Below are 18,381 nucleotides of genomic sequence, written 5' to 3' on the forward strand. Positions count from 1 at the left end.
GGGACTCCCCCACCTCTCTGGGCAGCCTGTGCCAAAGCTCGACAACCATTTTGGTGAAGAAATTTTTCCTAATATCCAACCTAAACCTCCCCTGACGCAGCCTGAGGCCGTTCCCTCTCGCCCTGTCACTGGTGCCTTGGGAGCAGAGACCGACCCCCCCCTCACTCCAGCCCCTCTCAGGCAGCTGCAGAGAGCGAGAAGGGCTCCCCTCAGCCCCCTCTTCTCCAGGCTAAACCCCCCCAGCCCCCTCAGCCGCCCCCCAGCACACTTGTGCTCCAGACCCTGCCCCAGCTCCGCTGCCCTTCTCTGGACACGCTCCAGCCCCTCAAGGCCCTCCTTGTCCCGAGGGGCCCAAACCTGAGCCCAGCATTCGAGGTGGGGCCTCCCCAGTGCCGAGCACAGGGGCCCCATCCCTGCCCGGCTCCTGCTGGCCACACCAGTGCTGACACAAGCCTGGGGGCTGGTGGCCTCCTTGGCCACCTGGGTACAGTGCAATTTACCTTTAGTAGTAATGAAGTTTTGCTTTACTGCTTAGCAATGTCAGAGAGAGCTCTTTTTAAAATAAACTCAGCCCAGAATTTATCAAGACATCGTCATAAATCCTAGTGGCTTCACACCTTAAGTTTGCTGGTGAAGGAGGCTGAATTCCAGGAGCTACAATGACAATGTGTCCTTGTGCGGGTCTGCAGAGTGATCATCAGGTGCAGTGCGAATGAAGCTGGCTTCTCCAGAAATGACAAATGAATTGAGCTTTTGGTCTTATAAAACTTCTCACATAGATGCAACCTGTCCAGTCTTTCTAGACTGCATTGTCAGAGTGACGACTTTTGCCATCTAGAGATAGTAACGTCACTGCTGGCTGTAGGAAGACCAGGACTAAAAGTATCAACACCTAGCGCTACAGATAGTATTTTCTTTTTTTCACCACTTTTTTAATACTTTCAGACCTCTCTTCCAAGCATGGCTCAACAGATAATTGTCACTAAGAAATAGCAACAGAGCATACTGATTTCTTATAATGCAGACCTAATGCCTGCTGCCTTTGTTTCAGCTTTGAAGCTTCTGACCAGACTTTGTCTCATTTCTTGCTTTGTCCCTTGTTTCAGGTTTTTGATGCAGGGGTAACTCTGCCGTATTTCCTGTTAGATGTTATGTGCTGCAATTTTCATCTGTTATGAAATGCACGGAGACTACCAGTGCCCACCAGTGCATGGGGAACGTGCCCCTGAGTGTGCCACGTGCCTCGGAAGCACCCTGAAGCTTTCACAGTGACTTTAGTTGAACAGAGAGACAGAGTATGATCACTGCGTGCCAAGGTGAGAGCTTTCTTCAGGTGTGACTGTATTTCAAACTGCTTTATTAGGGGGGGTTTCAAGTACGCTGTCTGTAGGCAGCATTCTTGAGGTATCCGGAGTTCCCTGGCACAGAGTAATTTCTGCACATGCATTTTGTGTTTGACAAGGGTTCTCCACTGTCTTTCCCCAACTGCCCCCTTCAGAACTTAAAATATCCTATATTCTGTGTCTTTTTGCATGGTGTGCCAGTTCTCACCAGCTGTGATTCTCCAAATACAGTGATGCACTATAAAGCAGCCAACCGACTTGTAAAGAGATACGAGTTTGTGTGCCAAGGAGAATTTAGCATAATGATTCAACTGCAAATATAAAACGTAATTTCAAAGAAGGAAGAGAAGAAAGTAAAAATGTATATAAATATGAAATATATAAATATTTTGATATTTTAGAAACCCAAGCTTAATTTTTTCAAATAATGTCTTACTCTGCTGTATGTATAGCATCCAAGACATGCTGAACGTTTTTCAGCAGATAAGTAATGATTCATTTAGTCTGTGGACACAAAGTAGTATATAAACCATGTAGTTCAATAAATGCTTTGTTTCCAATTCTTATTACACTGTGATATACCTGGAATAATTCCAACAAGTCATTTAAAGGTAAGTGCTGGCAGCAGAATGAAGGTACGGCAGCAGCCTGAGTGCCTCGCGGCACCTCTATCAGCAGCAGCCCAGGCAGGCTGCGGCATGGCAGCACCGCCGCCGCCGCGCCTCGTGCTTCGCACCCTCCGAGAAGCTGTGCAAGGCCGTACCGAAGCGTCGCTTCTTAACTGCTGTTTGCAGGGCCCAGGGGAGGTGTCGAGCATGCTTGGTTGCCCAAGTCACACCTTCATATTGAGGCGTTGACACATCTTAAATAAGAACAGGATTTGATCTCTCTTTAACTGATCCGCGGCCCTTTATGTGGAGCCCTCGGGCAGTTCTCGCAACTGCATCGTGAGGTAATTAACTATTGATCTCGCCCCTCTTACAGATGATGAAAATGCTCACGCTGTGTTTCAAGGGATGATCATTTTTACGCACTCTGTTATTTTTCCTGATCAGGTGAGCAAAATGCACAACCTTGGAAAAATATTTTTTTTAATCTAGTTTTGTCGTGCAAAATTCTAAGTGAGCAGCCTGAGAATTGGTTCTGGGTTTGGGATCAGAAACGATTCTCAGGGCCAAAGTTCTTTCTGTCATCTAAAACCCTGTGGTAGACTGAGGACGTGCTCTGCGAGCTACCTGATCACCCAGGGCCTTTGGCTGGTACAGATACGGGTAAATAAACCCCCTTACAGCTGTCATACACCCAGATGCCACAGCTTTCATCTCTCCTTCATCAAGAGGCAATAATAATATTACTAATAATAATTTTGTTACGAATGGTAGTTTACTTTCAAGGCATTTAAATACATATGCTGATATAATTTTTTAATGGTTGTATCTGTAATTAACCCTTACAAAGTCTTTCTAGGAAAAAAAAAGGCGCTCTAGAAATACTATCTAGGAGTGAAACTGTGACCATCTACTATTATTGAAAACAGTCTATGAAACCGTTCTGCTATTTTAAATTCATTTTCTAAATGTCAGCGGTCTAAAGAACACAACCAAGAAGTTGCTGTTATTATACACGCTTTTATTATGCAGCCTAACTGAAGAGCAATATTGCGCTTAAAAACAAACAAGCAAGTGAAAAGTGAAGGATTTTGTTCACAGAGAACGCAGTTTTACCATGGGCTGTAAACATGACTGAGGCAGCAGCATGCTACTTTTCAGAACCCAGATAATGAACAAAACAAAGTGAGGATTATCGTGAATCATAATTCACTGTGAATGCAAAATATTCAATATCTTTAGTCCTTTAATTTTTTTTCTTCTTTTTTTGTTTTTTTTTTTCTTTTTTAACTAAAGAAATATACATATTTTTATCGCTTCGCTGGAACCTCAAAACATGGAAATACATCGACAGTGAGACACAAAGCTACATCAAATGCCTCCTGGAAAGTGTCTTTGTTGCTGGGGCAACTGCAAGAGCTTTTACTTTTTTTTTCAGCTGACTAACATTTGCAGTATTTCCCACCTAGTGCAGGAAATGGTGGCTGTTTGCATAAACATATATTTAAGGCTTAAAAAAAAAAAAGCCAACTTTGAAGTTAGTCCAACTGTTAGTGTTTATGGAGGAACTCGCGTGCCAGGGAAGTAGCTGCCTGTCCATCAGCTCGCTGTGGCAAATCTGCCGCTGCAGCGTACTCCTTTTTCATCCTCCGCGTGTTCTTTTTGTCTGTGGGATAATTATCAGTTTCGTTATAACAACTCTGGCATTTAAGCGTTGTACTGATCTGAAGGCAACCTGGGATAGTTTATATTTGCAAAACCCATTTCGCCCTTCTGTAATAGAACTCTATACTGAGCACAGGGTGACACCGGGCAAATATCGAACTGTCTGATATTTAGAAGATAAAAGATGAAGAGTTGCGATATACTCTTGTAGGTAAATGAAGACTGGTAAATAAATGGAGGCAACTAAACTAGTTAAGCCCGATACATGATTTTTTTACAATTTAATGACTAGTTATTCAATAAATATTTGCTTATTTGTCAGATTAAGCAGTAAGTTAAATTAGTCGTCATAGCATGAGAATGCTAGAAAGGTTTTTCTTTAACTTCGCTTTTCCATTTAAGGCGTTCATATAGGCAGATTTTGGTAACCCAGGGAAGTAGGGCTGTGCCATTTGTGAATGCCTTGGGAACATAACAGCGCCGAGGAGGGTGTATTTTAGGTTTTTACCATAGAGACAAGTTCAATAACCAGGTCAGCTTTCCTAGGAGAAAAGAAAGCAAATAAACTCGGCCTCCCAGCCGAACTTAATTTGATGCAGGTCAGTGAAACGTCAGTAGGCTTTTGGACATAAGTGAGCAAGGAAACAAATAAAGAGCGGTTCTTTCTGTTGCAAGATAATTTTTTAAAAATTTATACTTGTGAGATTTGAAGCCTTCCTAAAAAAGTGAAATTCAAATATAGGTCTTCGTTTTGAAAATTACGCTTTTCTTTTATATGAACATGGGGAACTTGGGTTTATCACGTTTTTATAGTATTTGAGATTACAAAAAAAGAATCTGTAGCTTTATGTGCTGTATTACTGTGCCACAGACCAGTTTAACAGCAATCTGAGAAGGTCATTATCCAGGACTTAAGTATAGTTGTTATGCATTTTCTGTGGTGGGGTGTTTGTTTTAAATTCACTGAATGCACTTCAGTGAGGCTTTACTAGAGATCCTTCTTGCCATTGCCTTTAGTCTCCTTTCATTCATGGTATATTACGGCAGCCACAATTACATTTGCTGCCTTACGTTCAGTAGCTCTAGAAGGTTTCGTAGGAGAGTTTTTAGCAAGTCTAAGATACAGATATAATTTCAGGTTTTCCAATTTTAATTTTGAATGAACAGATTTAGGAAGAACTGAAGCAACTGATTGACATTACTAGACTGATGCTGTCCAGACACAGCCATACAATTCTCGGTTCATTTGTCTGACTTTCTCCATTCCCACTGCTGCAGGAAGCAGGAGCTTCCCGATTTGATGAAAAAAATGCTTGGTCCAAATTGATGGAAAACTTAAGTTCCATAATATTATTTCAAAGGATTGACTAATTTTAATAAATAAAGGTTAATTCATTAGGGATTAAACCTGAAATTTATTTTCCTTGGGGTGTACGCCACATTTGTTTATAGGACCTTTGATCTCTTTACTAAGGTGTTTCACTTCACCACATTTCCAGATAGCAAAGGGAGATTCATGCCCCGATCTATATCACAGCACCCTTTCCATCCAACACCGAAGACAGCCAGCTGCAGATTGGCTTCATGGTTTCAGACCTAGGGCCGGCCTGCAGTGGTACGATGAAAGCTTTGCCATAAACTGAACGTGGCCTAACAATTTTAACTTTTTTTCCATCTTTTTTTTCCTTTTCCTGGTGGGGGCTGGAGGGTTTTTGTAAGTAAAGGAAGATTTTGTAATGGGAAACCATTCAGATTGCTGCTTTTTAAGTTGTCTCTTTACAGAGCTGGCATCGCTTGCTTTCCATAAACCACAGGACGCTTTATTTGCTGTGAATAATGAATAGTTATCATAAGAAAATAAACTTTCCGTGTAGCGGCCTTTTATTATTCACAAATGTTACTAAACATATATATATGGTTTTTTATATATGGTTTTTAATATATATGTTTTATGTATACATAAAAACAATTATGTCTGGCCTTCACTGCCAGCCAAGTGGGCTTTTTTTCTCCACTGAGTGGCATGTCCTTCATAAAAACAAGGTATTTTCTTTAGCACTAAACCCACTGCGTTGATAAGTGATTTATTATATTTTGTAGAAATCAACTAAATATTTGAAAGAGTGTATTTACTCCTTTTTGGATAACATTCGTTCTTCAGTTTTGGTAGTAAATTCCAACATTATTTCTACGTCATTTTACCTGAAATATTTGCTAGTCCCTTTCTCAAGGACAGAGAAAATAAATATGGAGGGAGAAGGAGTTTCTATCAGAATATCAGAGTCCCGTGAAGTCCTAACCATTATCGTACACATTAAATTTTAACCTTTTCTCAGTGCAGTACTTTGAGCCTATCTCACCGGTACCACTTCTAAAATGCACAGCATTCATTTGAGCCTAAACCTCTTGTTTTAATGGTGGTGTCTTCACCATTGGCTGTGGAGCTGATGAATACAGAGTGGTGTTCAATACACCCTGATGTAAAAAAAAAATCCCCTCTCCGGTAGCTGTGCCATGTAATCTGGAACATACACATGCGCCTTCTCGGGCAACCGGCTACGGACCTTGTGCTCTTCCAGCCCTGATGAGCCTTTATCCCTGCTTCTCTCTCCTTGCAGCTAAAGCAGCTTTTCCTGGGTGAACCGTCAATGAAAGCATGCCCCGCAGTGCTGCTCTCCTCCGGACGGCTCCGCTGCTCTCGCCTCTCGATGGAGGGAACGAGGTGGGTAATAGACAACGTGGTGTTAAGGGCAAGTGAAAGAAAGTCCTGAGACTGGAGTGAGTGAGGGGATGGGTCTGAGAGAAGGGAACAGATTACAGGAGTGAGACCTACTAGTGCCCAAGTGCCTTTTGCTGCAGTCCTTACTGTGAGGTGAAGAACTTCAATGGCAATAGCTCTGCCAGTGGGGGGACCAGGACCTGCAGCAAGTGGAAAAGAACTGAGGGATCATTTGATTCGTCTGAAAACCCCACTGTCCCGTGTACAGAAGGGGCAGTTAATATCACAATACTTGGAGATGCTTTGGTACTTTTTCTAGTATTCATAGTGGGAAAGAATCAAATTAATCCCTGTTCACTCCTGGCAGTGTGAAAGCGCCTTTGGCAGCCAGTGCAAAGGACTGAATATGAAAATAGCAAAAAGCCTCAAAATGCTTATCTAACCCTCTAGTCGTAATGAGCTCATCCACTGCTCCAAGCCTTTCTGGGAAGGCAGGTATACACGGCGTTCAGCACCTCGAATGGCATGGTTGGCTGCGCTCGCGCTGGGTGCTTCCTAACGCTGACAAATGACCGCAGGGATTTAGTTAACCAGGAGCGTGAATGATGACAGAGCTAACGCATACGTTCTAATGCTGCACACGATATTTTGTTTGCTTTTAACAGTGTAGCCAAAGTGAAAAAATGCATGTAGGATTTTTAAAACTTCCCAAGAAAGAGAAAACATTGTTTGAAGCCATGGAAGCTGCATATCCACTGGCACGGCAACTAATGCAGTTTGCTTCTCCAGTATTGCCCTGAAGTCTCTTTAGAGAGTCATATATAAAATGCAAGTACATAACCTGCTATAAAAAGCTACAGTAGCGCCTTTGGCAAGTTCCCCTAGCCTGCAGAGGATAATTACGTGTGGAACGTAAGTGCAGCTCCAAACCGAACCTGATTAGATGTCCAGCTTTTTCTCATACAAATGCCATGAGATCTATCCATCCTAATAAGAGTATCTGTGATATCTTGATGTGGAATTTGACTTTAGGAGCCTAACCAGGGCTCGCTTTAGCAAAGAAAAGATAAGTCTAAAGGGAGGAGATACTTTTCCCGTCAGTTAGAAGAAGCATTTAGATATGTACAGAGCACTGTCAGGCCCCGCTTCCAGTCTGGTGTTAGCCTCCAAGTTAGTGGTGCAGCTGGAGATGTGAGCGAGCCAGAAGGGCTAGCTGGTTCTGGATGGAAACGCATCTACAGCAAAGGCCAGCTTGGAAATATTGCTTCGTGTTTTAGCCAAATACCAGACAGAAATTGTCACAGCCGAAATGTTACATTTAGCAGAATGTACTTAGGCCTTGGTTATTTATCATAACTAAGCACAATTAGCTGCTTAGGAAGGCCTGACTTTTAAAATTAGTTCTTTATAAGTAAAATTGCGATTGTTCCTGTGTGATTCCCACAAATACCATGGTTCCTACAAGTGCCACATATAACAAGAAAAACGAGACATCTACATTTTGAAGAAGCTTCTACAATGTTTTAAGATAATTTTGTGATTTCTAGGCATTTACCAATGCTCTTAATGGAATTATGGGATTTATGCTGTTAGATCACCCTGTTTGTCTGTCCAGACCAAATGGTCTTTAGTCATGGCTAAGACTTGAGCTAGTCAGAAACGTTCAGCAGAAAACGCTTGTGCTAGAAGAATTACGACGTTCCTAAATTATTCACGGAAACATACAAGTTCTGATAAAAAACTTTAAGCCAGCTAGATTGTTCCTGTCCAGGTTGGACTCTGCTGAGGAGTTTAAAAATGAAGATTATGGAGAAGAGCCAACAATTAGTGAACTCAGATGTGGAGGAATGAGATTCAAGTATCATTTATGCAGACAGAGTTTTGACACATATGCAGGAAAAGAAAATATAATTATACATTACAAAAATTACTGGATAAGAAAATGAGCAACTTGATACAGGTTTACTGTGTAAGATTTGAGGTGCAATATTTGTAGTTAAACATTTACGTAAATGAAAGCTGCGTGTATATTTCTGTACAAATGATGTATATTCCCGTACAAATGATGAAATGATGACCCTCATTTCAGTCATTCAAAAAAAAAAGAACATTTAAATATGTAAATCGGAGATGAAGTGAGTTTAGGGAGAGTTATCAAAAATGTCTGTTATCTTTGAACATGAACATATGCTCACTGTGCTAATTCTGTAGGCTCCTTAGATCAGATGTAGGCATGCTGCAGTGTTTTGCATTGTTTTAAATTTTGACTTTGCATTTCAACCCCAGTTTTCCTTTTTCCTAAGTTTTTTTTTTTTCCTATTACCAAATGCCAAATTAAGAAGGGCCCTCTGAAGGGAAAAACCTTACTGTGTTCCACTGTTAGACTTCAGAGCCTGCGTCTTGCTGGTTACTGACCTGAGAACTGTCCAGAAGAACGTGAGACCAGAACTTGGCCACTCCATATCCTCGTAAGTAAATCTAATGTACCACAGCAGATAAACCTTATTTAAAATGGTTAAGATCAGAGAGCCCCAAGTTTTTAAATACATTGTTGTGGTGGCTCTATGGATTTGAAGACAAGTCAGTCGTCATTTTAGGAGATGATGTTTGTCACACAAGAAAACAGTGGGATTTCATGGATGGAAACAAATTCCTCAGTTCCTGGTTGTACAAAAAATTCAACTGCAGGATCCTTCCTCGTAACTTATAGAAATAGTCTCTAGGGCACAATGATAGGATGAAGTTTGACTGCTGTTTTATCAATCTCATTACTGTTTGGTGTTTTTTTTTCTTTAAGATGAAGATGAAAGCCTGGTGAGCGGTTTATGTTTTTTTCTTACACAATCCACAAAATATTTTTCTACTAGTTTAAGCACTTGCATCCCAGTCTTTTGTGCCCCCCAAGAGCCCTTTCGTTAAGGTGTAAATACGTTCCTAAAATAATGAACGTGCCATTATCACCCTTTTATTCATCTAGGCGCCCAGGAAGGGAACTGAAAAGGCATTTAGCTAAAAGCATACTTTGAGGGTAAATAGATAACATTAACATAAGAACCTCTGCAGATCATTCGTCTGATTATTCTCTAATGTATCCTCCCTTGAGTTTTGTTTGCCAGAATGCAGTGTGAGATAAATGGCAGGCGCATCCCTTTAGAGAGGCTAGAAGTTTTATTCATGGCTCACCTCTGTCTCGGCGCTGGGCTGATCCAGCAGAGTATTCACTTACATCCTTATCTCCAGCCTGATGAACAGCCCCCGCCTGCATCCTGTGGCTGAATCCCTCCTGAAAAGAACAGGTCACTTAGGACTAAATGATATTGTACGACTGCTGACTTATATTTGACGAATAAAAACCACAGGAGGCACTAAACGGTGCAGCATGATTCCCCACGTTCTTTATTTTCTACAGAGTAGGCAGCTGCTTTGTTTTACATTGTCCATGCTGGGTTCCCGCAGGGTTCCTCCTGGAATGGGGCGAGCACGGCACGTCGTGGGACCTGCTAAAAAAGCCTGAAGTAATGGGACAAAGAAGATGTCAAAATATTCCGCTTAAGAAAAAATGTTCTGGGTTTTTTTTATCCTTTTTGAGGTGACAGCATTTTGACTTTTTGGAAGAAAAGGTTTAAAATATTTGCTCTTTGAATGAAATGAGTAACCCCTACAGAGATTTTAGGCGTGTAAGTATACATTGCTTCCCTAGGTAAAGTGTCCTGCTGGCTACCTATCTGTAATAGACTCCTTTGAATTTGAATTTGTCTAGCTTCTAGCCGCTGCATGCAAGCACACTTTTTCCTACCCTCCGTACCAACCATGAAAATGTACATCAGTCTCTGAAAATTTTACAAGAGGAGTTTGCAAAATCAGCCAGGCGACTGGTTATTCTACCAGTGTTTCAAATCTTAAAGCATTTTCAAGTAGCTTTTGCTATCAGAGACAAAGGTAATGGCTCCTAGGAGTTACTGTGAAGCTTGCCTCCGTAGCAAGGACTCAAAGCACAATCTTGTTACTGACCCATGTGCAAAATAAATACAACAAATAAGCTTCAACATCTCCAAATAAAAAGCTTTGATATTCTGTCGTCCTTGTGCTTTAGCACTAGGATTGGCAATGCCTCTCTAACACAGGGTTGGATTTTTTGGTTGACTAACAGGCGTTGTTCTTGACTAAGGTTGCACTCTAATCTTGGATGCCATATGAATTCAAAGAGACCTAATGAAGATTTGTGGAAAATGCCTTGGCATTTTTCCATTACTGCTAATAGGATTAGAGAGGTGATGAATTGCCCACTGGAGAGTTTGATACCTCTGAATAAAGACGACGACCCGCAAGCAATACTTGCAACCCAGCTGTTGCTAGTTATGGTGCAACACTGCGTGGCAGCGCTCTTTCTTTTTCACCACCCACAACTTCCACTACTGTTTTTACAGACTGATCCGTACAGGTCAGTCACCCTTCGTACGCCCAACGGTTGCTTTCCAGTATGTCAGAAGCCGCAGGAGGCAGGATCGGTGTCTACTTTTCATAGAAAGGGGAAAAAAGACAGCAAGAAGGAGACGTGTCACAGATTTCTTAGCCTAGAAATTGCAGGCTTGTTGAGCTGATCAGCTGATAGTTTGGTAAGTCGGGCCCTGACGCTGGTCCAAGCGCGTGCTCTCAACTTGAGGACTAATGCGAGTTAGTGCAGTCTGTGAGGAGATGGTTAAGGTGCGTTATTTTATGGCCTGTGCTTAACAGTGTGTGCTAGCTTGCCCCGGCTTATCTGTCATGTAACGCTTAAATAATTTACTAAATCATGGGGTTGCATCTCTAAACTTTTAAAAGTTTCTCATCAAAACAGCATTTCATGAGATTTGAATAATTTTCCTTATTAGGTTTTGTTCTCTGACAATAGATGTAATGAGAAGGAGGAGATTTATACCTTCTGCCTGTCTATGAGAAAAAGGTACATTGATATAGCTATAGTTGGTCAGGAGCTTTTGCATTACACCTTTCTTGGTTAAAAAGCAAAATCTAGCATATTAACAACCTGACATTTATGAAAAATAGTGGCTTGATTTTTTTTGACTCAAAACCACCTTGGAAAATATTTGAAAATTATCAAGACATTTCATTAGAAAACTTTGGAAAGACATTCCAAAGCATGAATTTGATTTTAATTTTTAGCGAACTAGGTAATGCTCTTTACAGGGAGAAATACTTAAGTCGGATGAAAGATTTTGAAGTTACTACAATAAACATAGTGTATTTCATATTTGACTTCACATCAGTGTGAGGTTGGGAAGTTCCCTTCCATTTATTCCCTATTTTTAAAACGTGATGTGAATGTAGTGATACTACGATAAGTCAGAGCGTTACTTCTAATACCAGCGAGTGTAATTTTCAGTGGAAGTGCTGAGAAAACGGGTTTTCTCGGGGTGGGGGGGGGTGGGGGGTGAGGAACAACAATCCAAATCAAAAATCAAACCTTGCTATTTGATAATCTTGTCTTTTCTGAAAACGTCGGCAACAAAAATATTTTAGAAATGTTGCAATAGTGTCATCTATGTGTCTGTGTTAGTTTGATTAACGTCTTTGTTCTTATCTATGGGTTCCCAGCCTGGGCTGCAGTTCCCTGGATATTTCACAATCTCTCCTTTTCCTTAGCCACTGCTGAGCCTCACAAGAGCCTCTATACTACAAAAGATGGGGAAATTAGAGGAAGGCTAGCATGAAGTCCCGGTCGTCTCTTTCCTTTGGCCAAAAAATCAGACTTTAAGTTTTTAAGTACTAATTCTTTAACTTAAAAGTTGTTTCCCCCTCTACTGATAGAACAAACACCTCACAAAAGCGAAGAAATGCGTGCCGCCAAATAATGTCTCCAGCAGTCACCCCCACAGCCACAGGTAAATGTCTGACTGGCTTTGATTTTCTTCCTACCTACTCATGACTGTTCCTCAGACTTCTGAGTGGACTTTATTTCCTTATTTTCTTACCCTGATGCACTGGAATTAAGAAAAGACATCTAAAAACATTTTCATGGAGATCACCAGTTGGTTTTGGTGTTTAAATTGCTGGCTAGCACGTATTGCTGACAGGCCTTGTCCAATGAACAAGTGATACACATTTAGAACCTAGAGAAACAAATCAGTCTGGGTTCATCAGAAGCCTTTCAACTTTAACTGCGTCAAAGTACTCTGTGAAGACACGTGGAGGGAAATTGCAGAAGAGTTAACACTTAACACTGGAGAACAAGGCTTTTGAGGGAGCAGCTGAGGGGGCTGGGGGGTTTAGCCTGGAGAAGGGGGGGCTGAGGGGAGCCCTTCTCGCTCTCTGCAGCTGCCTGAGAGGGGCTGGAGTGAGGGGGGGGTCGGTCTCTGCTCCCAAGTCACCAGTGACAGGGCGAGAGGGAACGGCCTCAAGCTGTGTCAGGGGAGGTTTAGGTTGGGTGTGAGGGAAAAATTCTTTACTGGAAGAGCGGTCAGGCCCTGGCACAGGCTGCCCCGAGAGGTGGGGGAGTCCCCATCCCTGGGGGGGTTCAAACAACATGTAGAGGTGGCACTTGGGGACATGGTTTAGGAGCCATGGGGGTGTTGGGCTGTGGGTTGCACTTGATGATCCCAGAGGTCTTTTCCAACCTTATGATTCTATGATTCTTTGATTCTACCTTACTAGCACTACTTTAACACCAGGTAGCGTGTCATGAGGTAAATTGGTCCTTTTAGTAAGGATAGGACCCAAAATTGGGAGCAGCAACTCAGCTTAACAGAATAATTTAAAGGGATCTATAGCCCATTTTCATGACCACACAGGAGCAGAACAGCAAAGCAGCAGAAGTGACATATACATCATTGATTTTTATCCCTTTCAGAACAGTCTTTCACAGTATTTTTAATGAAACATTAAATGATTGTAACATAAACTGTAACAGAATGGCATAGTTTTATACTTTCTTAATTGGATGCTAATATCCATGTCAGTATTTGCATGAAAAATGGTGTACTAAGCCAAAATATCAAGGTTTTTTAAACTCATAATCATTCTTCTGCTGATACCATCTGTCAGCTTAATCTTCACCTCCCAGAATTCAAGGAAGAGGGTGCCTTCAGGGAAAGGAAAAGGAAAGAATTACTGTTATGAAAGTACAGTAAATTAAGTTTAGACCATGGACTTGAAATCCCACTTGATTAGACAGGACTTATTTGTTATTAATTGTCAAAGTTGGAAAATAATTAAGAACTACTGTTGGGGCACTGTCACTCGTCCTCCCTGAAGATGCCGTAAGGCTCCCTGGAGAAGGCGATGGAAAGCAGCACGCGCGCGCGGCCCGCACAGCAAGCTGCCTGCAGAGAGGTGACGGAGGCTGCCTCCGAGAGCGCCTGGCTCAGCTGAAACTCCCTCGTGAGGATTGCAAGGCTGGGTATCCTCTGCACTGCAATGGAGGGCAAGCGGAGGAGCCTGAATTGCATACGCAGCGTGCTTGAGTCTTCTTGAGCTTGTCATTTTTACAGCGACCCTGCATACAGCTATGGCTTGGGACAAGCCGCTTGGTACTTGCCATTCCTAGGATACACGTCCTTCTTCGGTGTACCATCAGGTATCCGCTGAGAACGCCAAATCCTTAGAAAAAAAAGGGAGGAGTGGAGCCGGAGAGTACATCACCTGCTGCAGTTTATTCTGAAATTAGAACATATGTGCAAAGCAAGCCTGTATCTTCTCCAAGATTATCTCAAATCTCTGCAATACTGCAGGGGCTACGGGCCAATTCTTTCCTACCCTTGTAGGAGGGTGCATTTTCAACTATCTCCAGCTGTTAGCAAAGCCTTCCACATGCAGCTACTTTACTAGTTTGCCCTAAAGAAATTCAAAAGCTATCGTTCTATTAAAATGTCGCTATTGTTTGAATTTCAAAGCCAAACAAATGCATCGGCTCTTTAATGTTTGTGTCTGTAGAGCGGCTGTGCCTCCACTGAGGTCCTTGGCCTCTGCAGACGATCCCTGCCCGTGGGACGGCACAGGCGAGGCCTGGCTCGTCTCCATCGAGTGAATCTAGAGCAAAACAGTTGGTGCCGAGGTCTGTCCCCTGCACGCTGGGGGCTTACTCTGCATTAGCTCTGGTCTGATCACGCAGCCCCCTTAGGGAGCGCAGCGCGATGTGCGAGCTCAGTGTGCACCTCCCGTTCGGGCTCGTGCGAAAGGAATCTGCTTCACGCGCTTCAGGAGAATTTTGCAAGCAAGCCCCTTCGCAGTCGGTGGGGAGACTGGCAAGAATTGCTTCAAAGGTGCCCATCTAATCCAATGAAAAAAATATATTTAATTTCCTTTTTTTTTTTTTTTTTGCTTTACTTTAAAGCAGTGTGAGCTCTGAAAAAAATATACAGGGTATTTTTAAATATTTTTTTTTAACAAACAAAGAAGTCAAAGTGTTTTAATGTTGAAATGCTTCGATTTTTTCCTCTCTTTTTTTTTTTTTTTTTTCTCTCCAGGGAATACTTGTGGCTTTTCATACTGCTTTGAATAGCTGGTCAGAGGAAAAGGAGGAAATAAAAACTTGATCTACTAATAGCTCCTCTACTGCCCTGCTAACTGTCTGCTGCTGCTGCCTTCCTCACCTGCAAATGTGCCAGAAATAATTATGAAGTACCTTGAAGCAGCATGTAAGAAGTCTGCCCAGAGAGGTGGGGGAGTCGCCATCCCTGGAGGTATTTAAAAGATGTGTAGACGCGGCGCTTCAGGGCATGGTTTAGGAGACCTGGGGGTGTTGGGTTGGACTTGATGATCCTAGAGGTCTTTTCCCACCTTAATGATTCTGTGATTCTAAGTGTGTAGCCCTTGGTATGTGCATAGAAGGTGGCATTTGCAGGCGCCTCCAAGCCAGCAGCTAGGGAGTCTTTGCTTCAGGTTCTCCAGCTAGGGCAGGAGGTACAGTGGGAGGAGTGTAATTTAAAGAAGACAAGGGGAAGGAGAAATGTAATTTTCATACAGAAAAGTCTTATTTTTGTCAAAAAAAATCAAAATTGTTCCAATAAAATTTCCTTCCAGTAGCTGGAATCAATGCTGCCAGTGCCCGTGACCCTTTCCAGCTCCTAACAAGGCAGACAGGATCAGACTGCATCAGAACTCCAGTGTCAGACAACTGAGCTTTTTAAATTCATTTTATTTTCCTATTATCCAAACTTAAAATTAATCATGTGGTTAACTGAATGGGATGGACCAGTTGGCATAAGGAGAAATACTGTTAGGTTCTATCTTGCAAAGCTGTTCTGCTTAAAGTGGTCTTTTTTTGTTCCAAGAACTAGATTATATAGATAGAAAAAAAAATCTTTGCACAGAACAGTTTGCAAATTCGAAGTTTCATCGGGTTTTTGTATGCATATGCGTACATATAGGTACATATATTTTCTAGTTTATTTATGTAAATGGCATTGTATTTTTCTTTTATTCAACTGCCTCCCCACAGCTCATACTAATTTTCTGAATTATTTTCCTATGTTTGCTTGTCTGTAATCCCAGAATGACTTTAAGTGATCCTACTGAGCAAATTTCCTAGAAATAGAGTCCTCAGATTGGTGTTCTAGTAATTTAATGGCAGAAGACTGATTTTTCAGAATATTAAAAAAAATTGGGATCCCTATTTTGGTTTTCCGTTCTCTTTCTTCCTCCTCACCCTTTCATTCAATAAGTAATTGCCAGATTAAAAGAGGGAGAGGAGTGTTTCGTGTATTTTCTTGTAAGTAATTTTAAAGCTCAAGTAGTTTATCCTACTTCCATTTATTAATACAAGACAGAGTCTAAAGTACACACAGACACAACACACACATTCATTTAGCAGTGACAGGTTAACCAGACTTTCTAAACAAAGAACATTAAACACTGTTCAATCAGTGTCATCTTCCAGTTCTTTGTTCGGTCCATTATATGGAAACTGAATGAGAAATTAAATTCCCCCATCAGATAATAGTCATTCTGATGCAAAAGGATTTCCATAATTTATCCTCCAAGATGAAATTCCACCCTTTGCAGAGGACCAGCCGGAGGCAGGCGAACCACTTCAGTCTGACGTAAGTCTATTGAAGCCTCAAAGGGCACGTAAGGCCCTGTGCTGCTCCTTGCAGAGAGACGGTTTTTACTGCACGGCATCGTGTCACCTCCCTTCCGGAGAAGTTAATTGTGGTTATACCGAAGGCCAAATTAATTTCATCATCAGCTTACAAATCAAAGTTGGGTCAATGAAGACTATCATACTACTTCAAATAATAAAATCCCTTATAAGGTGAGGAATTATTTGTGTCCCCCCTTGGAAGTATTTCTCTTGGGAAATGAAACGGAGAAGGGCAGAGAATGGCAACTCCATCTACTTAATACATTCTCAGTGTCCTTTCACATGCATAAGCCTTTAAGCCAGAGCTACTTGCCTTTCCTTGTTGTTCAAAAGGTGCTCTGAAACTTTTTTGTGTGTGTCACTGACGTATTTCTCTAGAAGACATCCTAGCCTGAACTTTAACTCAGGACCTGGCAAGTAATTTAGCACTTGCTTATTGAAACGTGTGCATAAGCCTTAAAACCATCAGCGAGTTCCTGCACAAACATCTGTCATTTCAAAAGGTAACACCCTGTCAAAATGCCCCGGAGCAGAATCTCTTCCTGTGGTTTGAAGTAAAAGCAGGGGAAGCTATAGTAGTCAGCCAGCAAGTATTTTTGGAAAGATGACAGCTGGGTTGTCAGACATTAATGCTGAATTACACAATGCTTGTATGTTACAGCAGAAATGTAATAAGCAATTATTCTTACGTTATCACATATAGGGCTGCCAAACTACTGTCTGAGAGGTAAGATAAAGGGGTCCCTACGAGTTACATTGATATCAGGGGGTTTCCATCAAATGCAACTGATGTTAGGTCTATTTTCACTCTTGTCATGTAAGGAAGTATCAGCTTAAACATCTGTCGTGGAAAAAAGATATCAAGAGGTAACATCTCCAAGGCAGAATTATCCCCAGCATGAGAAAAGCAGGCAAGCTAGTTACTGTAACTGTCGCTGATGAGAACTTAGCTTCTTCATCAGCAGATTTAGTATACAGAGTAAAATCATATTTACTTAATCTTCGGTCTTGGAAGGCTCCAACACATTTCACTGTATTTCACATATGTCATTTTTACACAGCACTATTAAAAAAATCACTGCAGCCTTCAAAGAAAGTAAGGGGTCTCTGGGTAGTATTTATTTAGATCCGTTCTCGTCTTGAAACAGGAAGTAAAAGAAGTGAAGTCAGGGAGAAGGATGAGCAAATATATTGAATAACTTATTTGGCAAGAAGAAACCAACCCCAGACAAGGAAGCCTAGAGCTGGAAAAGAGATAACTGAAGTTGATACGACACAGGTCTGTGCATTTGTAAATGGAGAAGTTCATAGAGGAAATGGTTTGTTATTTCTCAAAATAGAACAAGGGGACAAGTGGACTGGTTAGGTAACAGGTTCAAAACAATCAGGAGATAATTTTCCAACAGCTAGTTAAACTGTTAGTTTAGATAAACTAGTTAGTTAAACATCTAGTTGAATTCATAGCTATGAGCCAGAAACATATCTAAGGTTAAAAGGCCAGCAGACAAAGTGATGGAAGGTAAAAAATCCATCAAGGATTTAGAAGATATAATCTCTGCCTGAGTCACAAAGTCTTATTCTCATATTTTTCCCTAGGTGTATGCTGCTGGTCACTACTGGAGAGTGGCTAATGGCCTAGGCCAGACCTGACAGGGCCCTTCTCGTGGTCTGAACTACGAAGGTAGGAATTCATCTCACTTCAGTTGTCAGGAACCTACTGAAAGTCAGCTAACTACTGTAGTTAACAAACTATCATGGAAAAGGAAGGCCCTTAGGAAAAGAAAAAATATGAAAAGAAAAGAAAAAAACAAACCCTCTTCAAAAGTCTTTCCATTACCTTAAGGTATCAACTATTAGAAATTCTATTTGAAATACTTGTGTGGTTTTCGAAGGAGCAACATTCAGCACCTGCTCCATCTTGCCTCCTGGTAAAGCTTAGATAAGAAGGGCTGTTCTCTAGACGTATGA

At 41.6% G+C, this 18,381-nt stretch overlaps 1 long non-coding RNA gene across 1 annotated transcript; it reads left to right on the plus strand.

Annotated features, from left to right (window-relative positions):
• Positions 1-1,107: 1,107 nt before the first annotated feature.
• LOC135314413 (uncharacterized) lies at positions 1,108-18,381 on the plus strand. The gene is made up of 9 exons (XR_010373924.1): positions 1,108-1,316; positions 6,235-6,338; positions 8,719-8,803; positions 9,792-10,012; positions 11,207-11,277; positions 11,979-12,217; positions 14,798-15,013; positions 16,335-16,584; positions 18,010-18,381. It is a non-coding gene; the product is annotated as an uncharacterized LOC135314413 (long non-coding RNA).

The sequence above is a fragment of the Phalacrocorax carbo genome, chromosome 7 (assembly GCF_963921805.1).
Source record: "Phalacrocorax carbo chromosome 7, bPhaCar2.1, whole genome shotgun sequence".
In the NCBI taxonomy this organism is placed as follows: Eukaryota; Metazoa; Chordata; class Aves; order Suliformes; family Phalacrocoracidae; genus Phalacrocorax; species Phalacrocorax carbo.